General features: G+C 47.3%; 1 protein-coding gene across 1 annotated transcript in view; it reads right to left on the minus strand.

The window, feature by feature from the left end:
- TNRC6B (trinucleotide repeat containing adaptor 6B) overlaps positions 1–12104 on the minus strand; it is an 814361-nt gene that overhangs the window by 619112 nt on the left and 183145 nt on the right.

A 12104-nucleotide genomic window follows, 5' to 3' on the forward strand; every position in this document is an offset into this window, starting at 1 on the left:
CTTATCAATTCTTAAATGTGATGACTGGCTGTATTAGTTTTCTTTTTAGGAGGTCTCTCTTATTTCACCTGGTGATCTGGCCAGTAAATCTGTATTTTTCAACAGCACAAGTCTTCCTGCAAATGTATCAGTTAAGAGTGTTGCGACCATTTACCACTGATGGGGTGCTTACAATGATGAGCTTTTATATAATTCTGTAAAACCTTTATCCTAAAAGGAAAAATGTTTGCTGTAATAGCTTTTGAAACTGCAGTGTGAGATGGAGTTTGGCTTCAAACTGTTGGTGTATCTAAATTTGCTACTACATTTAAAACACTACCCTCAGCCAAATTAACAATGCTGCTATCTGCTCTGCCCCAGGGATCCTTAATACAGAGTGAGGGCACACCAACATAGGTGGTGTGTTACTGGCCAGATCACCAGGTGAAAACAGGAAAAAAAAAAGCTAATGCAGCCACATCTAATGCCGCGTACACACGACCGGACTTTACGGCATACTTGGTCCGGCGAACCGGAGTCCGTCGGACAATTCGATCGTGTGTGGGCTCCAGCGGACTTTTTTCCCCAAAAGTTTGACAGACCTAGAAATGAAACAGGTTTCAAATCTTTTTGACGGACTCAAGTCCTGTCGAAAAGTCAGCTCGTCGGTATGCTAGTCCGACGGACAAAAACCAACACTAGGCAGCTATTGGCTACTGGCTATGAACTTCCTTGTTTTAGTACGGTCGTACGTCATAACGTACGAATGCGTCGGACTTTGGTTGATCGTGTGTAGGCAAGTCCGTTCAGTCGAAAAGTCCGTCGAAAAGTCCGCAGGACAAAGTCTGCCGTAAAGTCCGCTCGTGTGTACGCGGCATTAGTATTGGTAAGCTGCAGTAAATTTCCCTGTTGCAGTAATTTTGCAGGTAAGGGTTGTCGCAGCACCAGCTATATGTGGTTTGGAATAACAGTGTTTACCTGCATGTCAATTACAGCCTGCTCTCCCCCAGAGACCGTGCTCTCCACACACAGACTTCTCCTGCTTAATGCCTGCCATCCTTCCACAATTGTGAGGGCATAAGTGATTGATTTTTGGTGCCCTTCTCTTTCTTTTATATAGTTAATCTGGTTAAATAAATGTAAAAAAAAAAAAAAAATGTCCACCCAGTTCAAACAAACAGAGAAAAAAAAACCCAACACACACACACACACACACACACACACACACACACACATAGAAAACCTCCACATACACTTCTATTATGCAGTATCCAGTCCCAAAGCCATAGCCCACAGTGGCAGCATATCCAGAAGCTAGACCTAGTCTTTTCGCGTTTAGAATACTCCTTTACCACCCAGGACAGTTTTGAGATTATTGTTTTGTTTATATTAGTTACATTCTGTATTCCGATATTACACTGCCATCTCCCATTTATGACAGCTTGTGGGCAACTTGTGGTTATTTCACTATTTGACTGATTGGGTTTATCCCCTCAGAAGGCCCCTTTGGTGGTTGCATCATTGAGCCTAGGTTCACACTGCTGCGGGATTGAAATTTCATACCTGCATGTCAGTTCGACTTGGGGGTGATTTCAGAGACATCTATGTGGGTTACTGCACAGATGTCTAATGAAAGCGGCAAAAATAGGATTTTTGACTTAGGCCCCTTTCACACTGGGGCGGGAGGAGCGTCGGCGGTACAGCGCACCGCTATTATTAGCGGCGCTTTACCGTCGTTCTAGTGGCGGTCTTCAACCGCTAGCGGGGCGGTTTCATCCCCTGCTAGCGGCCGAGAAAGGGTTCAAAACCACCGCAAAGTGCCTCTGCAGAGGCGCTTTGCCGGCGGTATAGCTGCGCTGCCCCATTGATTTCAATGGGCAGGAGCGGTGTATACACTGCTCCGAAGATGCTGCTAGCATTACTTTTTTTCCCGTCCTGCTCGCACAACGCTCCAGTGTGAAAGCCCTCAGGCTTTCACACTGGACACACAGCAGCAGCTGTTTCGGGTCGGTTTGCAGGCGCCATTTTTAGCTCAATAGTGCCTGAAAACCGCCCTAGTGTGAAAGGGGTCTTACTGTAAAATCCGTTTCTCTGTGTTCATTGACAGACACAGCCTTCTTTATTCAGAACCATAGGGTTATATCGCCCCCTACAGGAGTAGGACACTAGGCAGAAAAAAGATTTGGCTACACCCATGGGCAGTCCTAGGTGATACATAACTTTAGGCCTATAGCAGAGAGTGGGGTGTATATCACCGAGGACTGCCAATGGTTGTAGCCAAGCTTTTTTCTGCCTAGTGTCCTACTCCTGTAGGGGACGATATAACCCTATGGTTCGGAATAAAGAAGGCTCGAAAAGTCCGTCGAAAAGTCCGCAGGACAAAGTCTGCCGTAAAGTCCGCTCGTGTGTACGCGGCATTAGTATTGGTAAGCTGCAGTAAATTTCCCTGTTGCAGTAATTTTGCAGGTAAGGGTTGTCGCAGCACCAGCTATATGTGGTTTGGAATAACAGTGTTTACCTGCATGTCAATTACAGCCTGCTCTCCCCCAGAGACCGTGCTCTCCACACACAGACTTCTCCTGCTTAATGCCTGCCATCCTTCCACAATTGTGAGGGCATAAGTGATTGATTTTTGGTGCCCTTCTCTTTCTTTTATATAGTTAATCTGGTTAAATAAATGTAAAAAAAAAAAAAAAATGTCCACCCAGTTCAAACAAACAGAGAAAAAAAAACCCAACACACACACACACACACACACACACACACACACACACATAGAAAACCTCCACATACACTTCTATTATGCAGTATCCAGTCCCAAAGCCATAGCCCACAGTGGCAGCATATCCAGAAGCTAGACCTAGTCTTTTCGCGTTTAGAATACTCCTTTACCACCCAGGACAGTTTTGAGATTATTGTTTTGTTTATATTAGTTACATTCTGTATTCCGATATTACACTGCCATCTCCCATTTATGACAGCTTGTGGGCAACTTGTGGTTATTTCACTACAGGAGTAGGACACTAGGCAGAAAAAAGATTTGGCTACACCCATGGGCAGTCCTAGGTGATACATAACTTTAGGCCTATAGCAGAGAGTGGGGTGTATATCACCGAGGACTGCCAATGGTTGTAGCCAAGCTTTTTTCTGCCTAGTGTCCTACTCCTGTAGGGGACGATATAACCCTATGGTTCGGAATAAAGAAGGCTGTGTCTGTCAATGAACTCAGAGAAACGGATTTTACGGTAAATCAAAAATCCTATTTTCTCATTCGTTCATTGACAGACACAGCCTTCTTTATTCAAAACCATAGGGATGTCCCAAAGCAGTGCCAAATGAGGGGTGGGGCAGCCAACAAAAAACCAGGCCAAGCAGACAACCTGGAGCCCACCTGACCAGGTCAAAAAAAAAAAAAACTCTTCACGAGGGAACAAAACCTCTAGACTGCAGCCTGCAGAACCTTGCGGCCAAAAGAAGCATCTGCAGATTCCAGCACGTTCACCTTGTAAAATTATGCTAGACTGTGAACCGACAACCAGGTGGCCGCCTTGCAAACTTGTGTTGCTGACGCCTGATAACAGAAGGCCCAGGAGGCACTTAGCGTCCGAGTCGAGTGCGCCTTCACCGGGAAGGGAGGAACCACCCTTGATATAATAGGCCTGAGTCAACAATTGCCTGATCCATCTGGAAATGGTTGCCGAGGACAGATAGCCTCTTCTTTGATCCGTTCGTGATCACGAACAGGGAGTCTGACTTTCGAAAAGACTCAGTGGCCGCCGAATACACCCTGACAGCACGTACCACATCTAAGGTGTGCAAGGCAAATTCCCTCGGATACTGCGTCCTGGGACACAGAGAAGGCAACACAAGGTCTTAATTTCATTGGAAATCAGAGAAAACCTTTGGAAGGAAAGAAGGACAAGGTCGAAGCACCACCTTGTCCCTATGAATCACCAAGTAGGGCGTGCGACAGGATAGCGCTGCCAACTCTGACACCCTGCGAGCAGAAGTAATAGCGACCTAGAAGGCCACTTTCTATGATAGCGTGAGCAGGAGAATTTCTCAAATATTTTCAAACGGCGGCTTCTGTAGAACCGAAAGTACAAGATTCAAGTCCCACGGTGGCAAGGCAGATTGCACCGGTGGAACCACGTCGCACCTGAATGAAGGTACGCACCAGGGAATGCAAAGCCAGGGAGCGCTGGAAGAAAACCCTCCAAGGCCGACACCTGGCCCCTGACAGTACCGTACTCAAGGCCAAATTCTTTTCAGCATCCCTCTGAAGAAAAGTCAAAATCCGAGTGACCGAAAAGGAACGTGGGTGAAACCACACTGACTCACACCATGAAATGTATGCTTGCCACGTTCGATAATATACCTTCCTGGAAGTAGACTTTCTAGCTTTGAGCAGCGTTGGATTCACAGACGCAGATAAGCCCCTATTCTTTAAAAACCTGGCTTTCAATAGCCAGGCCATTAAAGCCAATGATGGTAGAGTAGGGTGGAAGATTGGCCCTTGGGATAGCAGATCCTCCCTGAGAGGCAGCTGCCAGGGGGCGTCTGTGACCAGACGCACAAGGTCGGCGTACCAGGACTGGCAAGGCTAGTCCGGGGCCACTAGAATTACCGGAATTCCTTCGGCTTCGATCCTGCGCAACAGCCGCGGCAAAGCTTGAGAGGAGGAAGGGCATAGATCAGACGATACTGGCCCCACATAGTGACCAGAGCATCTGAGGCGTCCACCAGAAGGTCCCGAGACCTGGCCACAAACCTCTGCACCTTCCTGATTCCTTGATTCGGGATGCTATCAGATCTACCTCTGGAGATCCCCAATGTAGACCGATCCGTTGAAATACCTCCTAATGGAGGGACCACTCCCCTTGGTCCAATACCTGACGACTGAGGTAATCTGCCTGCCAGTTGTTCACCGCCGGAAGGCAAACGGCGGAGATGGCCGGGACGAAACGCTCTGCCTACCGTAGAATGCCGCCTACTTCCAGGCCGGCTAACACACTCCTTGTTCCTCCCTGGTGGATGCCATGGCATCGTCTGACTGGATCCGTATCAGGAGCCCCTGAAGTCGATCCGTCCAATGATCCAGGCAGAGTCTGATCGCCCAGAGTTCCAAGATGTTGATAGGTAGCCTTGATTCCTCCAGCGTCCATAGACCATAGACCATCCAGTACAGTGGAAGAAAGGATTTTCCCTGCCAAAGAGCCGGCGAACGAAGCCACCAGATCAGGGATCCTTTGGTTCCTTGACTCAGCCGAATCTGTCTAGAGACTCGGAACATTTGTCCCATTTAAACAAGATCTCCCTTTGCAGGGGTCTCGTATGGAACTGAGCGAATGGGACCGCCTCGAACGTAGACACCATCAGGCCCAGTACCCACATGCAAGTCCGCAGGGAGACCCATGCTGGACAGCAGCAAGCGGGCGGCCGCCTGGAATTTCTGGAGTTTATCCTGCGGAAAGACCACTCTGGCCTGAGCAGGATCCAGAGTCAGACCCAGATAAACCTATTTCCGAACTGCAATCAATGCAGACTTTTGGCAATTTATCAGCCACCCAAAATTTGTCTGAACAGTGATCTTTACGTTGTCCCTCAGGGTCGTTGGGGACTCTGCTCGCAGCAAAACATTGTCTAGGTAGCCCAGAACAGCAATTCCCCACTGGCGCAGTAGCGTCAGAACCGGGGCCAACACTTTGGTGAAGACCCGAGGAGCAGAGGTGTGATCAAAGGGTAACGCCGCAAACATATAATGCTCCTCTCCCACGACAAAGCGGAGGAACCACCGGTGCTGTGCATATAAAGGATGCCTACCTGCACGTTCTGAAATGTCAATGGAGGCAAGAAAGTCCCTCTGATGAAGAGATGCCACCACAGAATGAATGGACTTAATTCTGAACTTCTGCACCCGCACATAGCGGTTCAGGGCCTTGAGGTCCTGATCGGACATACCGTACCCTCTTTTTTGGGCATCGTAAACAGGTATGAATAAAAGCCATGGAAACCTTCTGAGATGGGAACTGGGACAATCACACCTTGGAGCAACAGGCCTTGCACCGTGCCCCGGAGGGCTAAAAAGCACTCCGGAGACAGATGCAGATTGGATGGAAAAAATCTGCTTGGGGACAAGTCTGGAACTCGATCTTACCAGACAGAATCACTTCATGGACCAACTTGTTTATCAGAGAGGTCCACAGGCCCGGAAACCAGCGTAGACATCCCCTCATCCGGACTGTGGGTGAGGGCGCTTCTTCATGCCGAAGGAGCCTTATCTGGGGGTCTGGAGAAGCCCGCTCTGTTTGCCCGACCAGGGCCACTTGGGACCTACCGAGGGGGGCTTGAAAGACTTTGAGCCTTTGTCAGTGGACCCTGAGGGACAACAAAACTTTGTGTGCCGAGAATGAAGGGCCATACTTGCAACTTGACTCCTTCCCCTTCTTTGACTGTGGAAGAAAAGTACTCTTTCCCCCCACCCCGTGACACTCTTAATGATATCATCCAGAGTGGCCCCAAACAAACAATCACCTTGAAAAGGCAGATCAGCTAGGGCCTATTTAGAGGCCTGGTCTGCTGTTCAACACTTAAGCCACAATACCCGCTGAAGCACTACCGCTGAAACAGATAGCATAGGAAGCAAGGGAGCTGCGTCCAAAGAGGCATCACAGACAAACGCAAGTCCCTGGACCAGTTGGTCCGCTAATTCCATGAAGGCAGGAGGAAGCTGGTCACCTTCCAGGTCACGGCGAAACAGCTTCGCCCATTCTGTCAGCATTTGCGACACCAGAGCAATAGCCAAAACCAGCCGAAGCACCTAACCCGCAATAGAGAACATTCAGAGACCCTGCCTTCCTGTCAGCCGGGTCCTTAAAGGCCAGAGAATCCTCAACCGGAATCATAGTGGTTTTGTTCAACCGAGAAACCGGGGGATCCACCATAGGTGGAGTTGTCCATTTTTTAAGCAGACTTTCCTCAAAAGGGATAACGCACAGCAAAACACTTTTGGACACTCCCATTCTTTATAGACAAACTTGTCAAAAAAGGAGGGATAAGGGAACACTTTTGCTGTGCGAGGCGGCTTGTGAGTGCCAAAGGGGACTGGCACCTCCACCGCAGCTGTGGCTGCATCCTTCATTTTTAAAGTTTCCCACACAGAAGCAATCAGTGTGTCCACCGTCGCTTTCTCGTGCGCAGCCACTGGGGCAGAGGAATCATCCTAACTGTCCAAAAGACCGAGGAGCGCGGTCGCAGACCCCGCAGGGTGGGCCCCGTCCACAGCAGCCAAATCAGATTCAGGATCTAACGAGACAGATAAAGCAGGGGAAGGTGGGGGGTGCTTCTTGCTAGTCCACCGCCCAAGAGCCACCTCCACCCAGGACACAAAGGACTCCAGGGCCGCCGACAGTGCGTCAACAGATGACTGGGAGCCAGAGGGACCTGCAGCCTCTGACAGGGGGTCAGGTGGGGAAACGTGCTCCTTAGATTCCATAGGAGAGTAGTGGTACCGGACCACCAGGACACCCCACAGCCTGCAGCAGAGAGAGGAGGGATCCACCAGACTCACCACCCCACCAGCGTAGCGCTTGTCGTTTCAGATGTAGACCTGCACACACGTGGCGTCCAAGGGAGAAGAAAACACAGGAGACAGCGCCGGGTTAAAAAGGAGGAGCTTCCACCTGTCAAAAAACGCAGTCCTAGGCTACACAGTAATGGCCGCCATTGCCTGAGCCAAAATCCATCATATCATGGCCGCCGAGCTACACAAACATGTCCGCCGGCCATAGGAAGTCATCAGGCACTAGGGAAAAGGACGTCGGCTACGGCAAAATGGCCACCGGCTGTGCTACACGAGACTACCACAGATGCAGGAGAACCCTGTAGCCTCCCAGGATGATAACAAGAGAGAGAATCCGGGGCACCGGACCCAGTGCCTCCCCCCCGGTAAGCACAGCACCTAGGTGGCGCACACCCCCAGCCCACCAGTACTCAACCCCGTCCCCCAGGACCCACCACAGGCACACTACCCTATATGGAGGGGGGAGTGGGAAAGGGGGGTTACCAAGAGACCTCCAGGGCCAGGAAAAGAGGGTGCAGGGACATAAGGGGCCCGCAGGACCGACCGGGGATGGGCCCGCATCCACCACAAAAAAACCCTAAGGTGAGAGGGGGACATTTACTCACCATATCAGGACCAAGCGGACACCACTAAAGACAGAACCTCCTTGCCACCGAAGTGGGGCTGTCGGCCATGAGGGAGGCTGCGACTCATGCCGAGACCCGGTCATATGCGACCTCACGAGACGTTTCACTCGCAGAGCCAGGGGCTATGTTGTGGCCGACCTAGCACATAGCCGACCTAGCGCGTAGCTGCAGTCTGCACACGCTCGCTAGCCAGACTGGGGTGAGCACTGGATCAAATATCCAGCCCATCACCCAGCCCGGCAGTTGATTGTAGATCTCACCGGAAAAATCCAGGAAAAAAAAAAAAAAAACTAAAAAATAAAAAGTGCCAGGACAAGAGATCCCAGCAGGGAACTAGGTGCTTACTCCTGACTAGGCAGAAAAAAACTAAAGGCCTATAGCAGAGAGGGGGCTGTATATCACCTTGGACTGCCCATGGGCATAGCCAAGACTTTTTTCTGCCTAGTGTCCTATTCCTGTAGAGGGCGATATAACCCTATGGTTCTGAATAAAGGCGGCTGTGTCTGTCAATGAACGAATGAGAAAGTAGTACAGAAACTACTTTTGGGAATCAGTGCTGCGCCGCATCGATTCAGACAGTGCTATTGCTGACAATAGCTGCCGATTTGGCATGCGATTTGACATGTCAAATCGCATCAATGTGAACCTGGGCCAACTATCTGTTGCTCATTGTTCTGGATCACGCACCAGCAGCAAGTTTCTTTTCTTCTTTCCATAATTTGAAAATTTCTTACAAAAAAAAAAAAAAACACAACTATATAAAATTGGAAAACTTTAACAAAATACAAATATGCAATTACAACAGAGAGATACAGCTATTTTTGTTATCCGGATCAAGGTTCAGTAATCCATAAATTAAATTAACCACTTGAAGACCGCTGCACGACGATGTACGTCCTAAGTTTGAGCGGGGATATCGTTGCTATGGCAGCAGCTAGCTGCCATAACCCCGGTATCCCCATTTTCATGTGGCGGCCGGCTTTCAGATAAAAGTGGTCCCTGCGGCGGATTCGCCGCAAGATCACTTTTAGCGATCCGATGCCCTCCGCTACTTACCGGAGCTGTCGGTAGCGGCGGAGGCGATCGCGTCCTATCCTGTGGTGTGTCTGGAGACAAGCAAGGCCAAGATGGCGCTCACTCGTCTCCAATACACTGCTGGGCGGAAGCGACGTCAATATGTCACTTCCGTCCACGCCTCTTAAAGGCACATTTTTTCAAATGTCATTTTTCTTTTTTTTTTTTATTGCATTTTAGTGTAAATATGAGATCTGAGGTCTTTTTGACCCCAGATCTCATATTTAAGAGGTCCTGCCATGCTTTTTTTCTATTACAAGGGATGTTTACATTCCTTGTAATAGGAATAAAAGTGACACCATTTTTTTTTTTTTTTTTTAAACAGTGTAAAAATAAATAAAATATTGCAAAATAAATAATAAAAAAAAAAAATTTTTTAAACCCCCCTGTCCCGACGAGCTCGCGCGCAGAAGCGAACGCATACGTGAGTAGCGCATATGAAAACGGTGGTCAAACCGCACATGTGAGGTATCGCTGCGACCGGTAAAGCGAGAGCAATAATTCTAGCCCTAGACCTCCTCTGTACCGCAAAATATGCAACCTGTAGAATTTTTTAAACGTCGCCTATGGAGATTGAGGGTAAAAGTTTGACGCCATTCCACGAGCGGGCGCAATTTTCAAGCGTGACATGTTGGGTATCAATTTACTTAACGTAACATTATATTTCACAATATAAAAAAAAAATTGGGCTAACTTTACTGTTGTCTTATTTTTTTATTCAAAAAAGTGAATTTTTTCCAAAAAAAGTGCGCTTTTAAGACCGCTGAGCAAATACGGTGCAAAAAAAAGTATTGCAATGACCGCCATTTTATTCTCTAGGGTGTTAGAACCCCCGAACATTATATATGGTTTTTCTTCTAAGTAATTTTCTAGCAGAAAAACCTGTTTTAAACATGTAAACGCCTAAAATCCAAAACGAGGCTGGTCCTTAAGTGGTTAAACACATTAACCACTTGCCGACCAGCCGCCGCAGTTGGGCTGTGGCAGAATGGCACGGATGGGCGAAACAACGTTATGTTACGTCGCTTCGCCCTGTGGCCGCTGCTCATCCCCGAAGCGAGTGCCCAGCTATCACTATCACCGCCGGGCTCCCGCGATCGCTGCTGACACACGGAGAACCGGGATCTGTGTGTGTAAACACAGTTTCCAGTTCTCTGAGGGGGATTAGAGACAGATCCTCTATTCAGAGTATGAACAGTGATCTGTCATCTCCCCTACGTAGTCCTCTCCCCCTTCAGTTAGAACACACACTAGGGAACACAATTAACCCCTTGATCACCCCCTAGTGTTAACCCCTTCCCAGCTAGTGATATTTTTACAGTAATCAATGCATTTTTATAGCACTGATAGCTGTATAAATGCCAATGGTCCCAAAAATGTGTCAAAATTGTCCGACGTGTCCTCCATAATGTCGCAGTCGTGATAAAAATCAGATTGCTGCCATTACTAGCAAAAAACAAATTAATAATAAAAAAAGCCATAAAACTATCCCCTATTTTGTAGACACTATAACTTTTGCGCAAACCAATCAATACACGCTTATTCTACATATTTTTGGTAAAAAAATCGCAATAATACATATCAGCCTAAACTGAGGAAAAAATTGTTTTTTTAAATATATTTTTGGGGGATATTTATTATAGCAAAAAGTAAAAAATGTTGCTTTTTTTTCAAAATCGTCGTTTTTGTTGTTTATAGCGCAAAAAATAAAAACCACAGAGGTGATCAAATACCACCAAAAGAAAGCTCTATTTGTGGGGAAAAAAGGACGTCAAATTTGTTTAGGTGCAACGTCGCAGGACCGCGCAACTGTCAGTTAAAGCGACAGTGCCGAATCGCAAAAAGTGCTCTGGTCAGGAAGGGGGTAAAATCTTCCGGGGCTGAAGCGGTTGAAGAATAAAAATGAACTTTTTTACCCTAACATTTTTTGAGTCTTTATACCAACATAATCATCTGCATTTAAAAAAATTATGTAAACACAGCTTGCAATTTATAACCTAGTGATACAACACCGGCATGTCTTATCACTAGGCTACACATTTCTCTCATCTTCATTTTAACAGATCCTGCTGCACAGGGCAGATTATGTAGGCATAACCACATCCAAATACCCATGCCAGACAGAATGCAGGACCATCCCCACTGCATTCAGCATCATCTAAGGTCACCAAGCAAATCCACTAAACATACCAAAACAAGATTATACTCCAAAGCACCTGATGCAAACAGACAATCAATGTTCCTTAGTTTTTAGTTTTAAACTCTAAGCTGATGCAACACTAAATAAAAATATCCTGCATTTTGGTTTGAAATTATTCTTAGCAAAGAAACTAACCAAAAGTGATTGTAAACTGTTTTTTTTTTTTTTTTTTTTTGTTTTTTTTTTAAATTAACAAGTTTATACTTACCTGCTCTGTGCAATGTAATTGCACAGAGGCCCGAACCTACTCTTCTTGGGTCCCCCACTGGCTCACTTGGCTTCTCCTCTACTCTTTGTGCGCCCATAAAAAGATGCTTTCGATTGTGGCACACCTGTGGGCTCAATCCCCGCTCCCAAAACACAGGTCTTGACAGAGCGGTGGGAGCCAATGATTCCCACTGCCTTAGCAAAGCCTGCGAAAGAGGAAAGAATGGAGAGAGCCACTACGATTGGCAAAGGGCTGAATCAAGTGAAGGTTCAGGTAAATATAAGGGGGGGATGAGGAGGAGGAATACTGCTACCTAAACATGTATCCCAATGTAATGAATGCATTAATGTAAAAAAAAAAAAATGTTTAGGCTTTAGAACCACTTGGAATTTGCAACAGATCTACTGAATTAAAAAATATAAATTCTGCATTTAA

Source organism: Aquarana catesbeiana, linkage group LG07 (genome assembly GCF_042186555.1).
Source record: "Aquarana catesbeiana isolate 2022-GZ linkage group LG07, ASM4218655v1, whole genome shotgun sequence".
Taxonomy (NCBI): domain Eukaryota; kingdom Metazoa; phylum Chordata; class Amphibia; order Anura; family Ranidae; genus Aquarana; species Aquarana catesbeiana.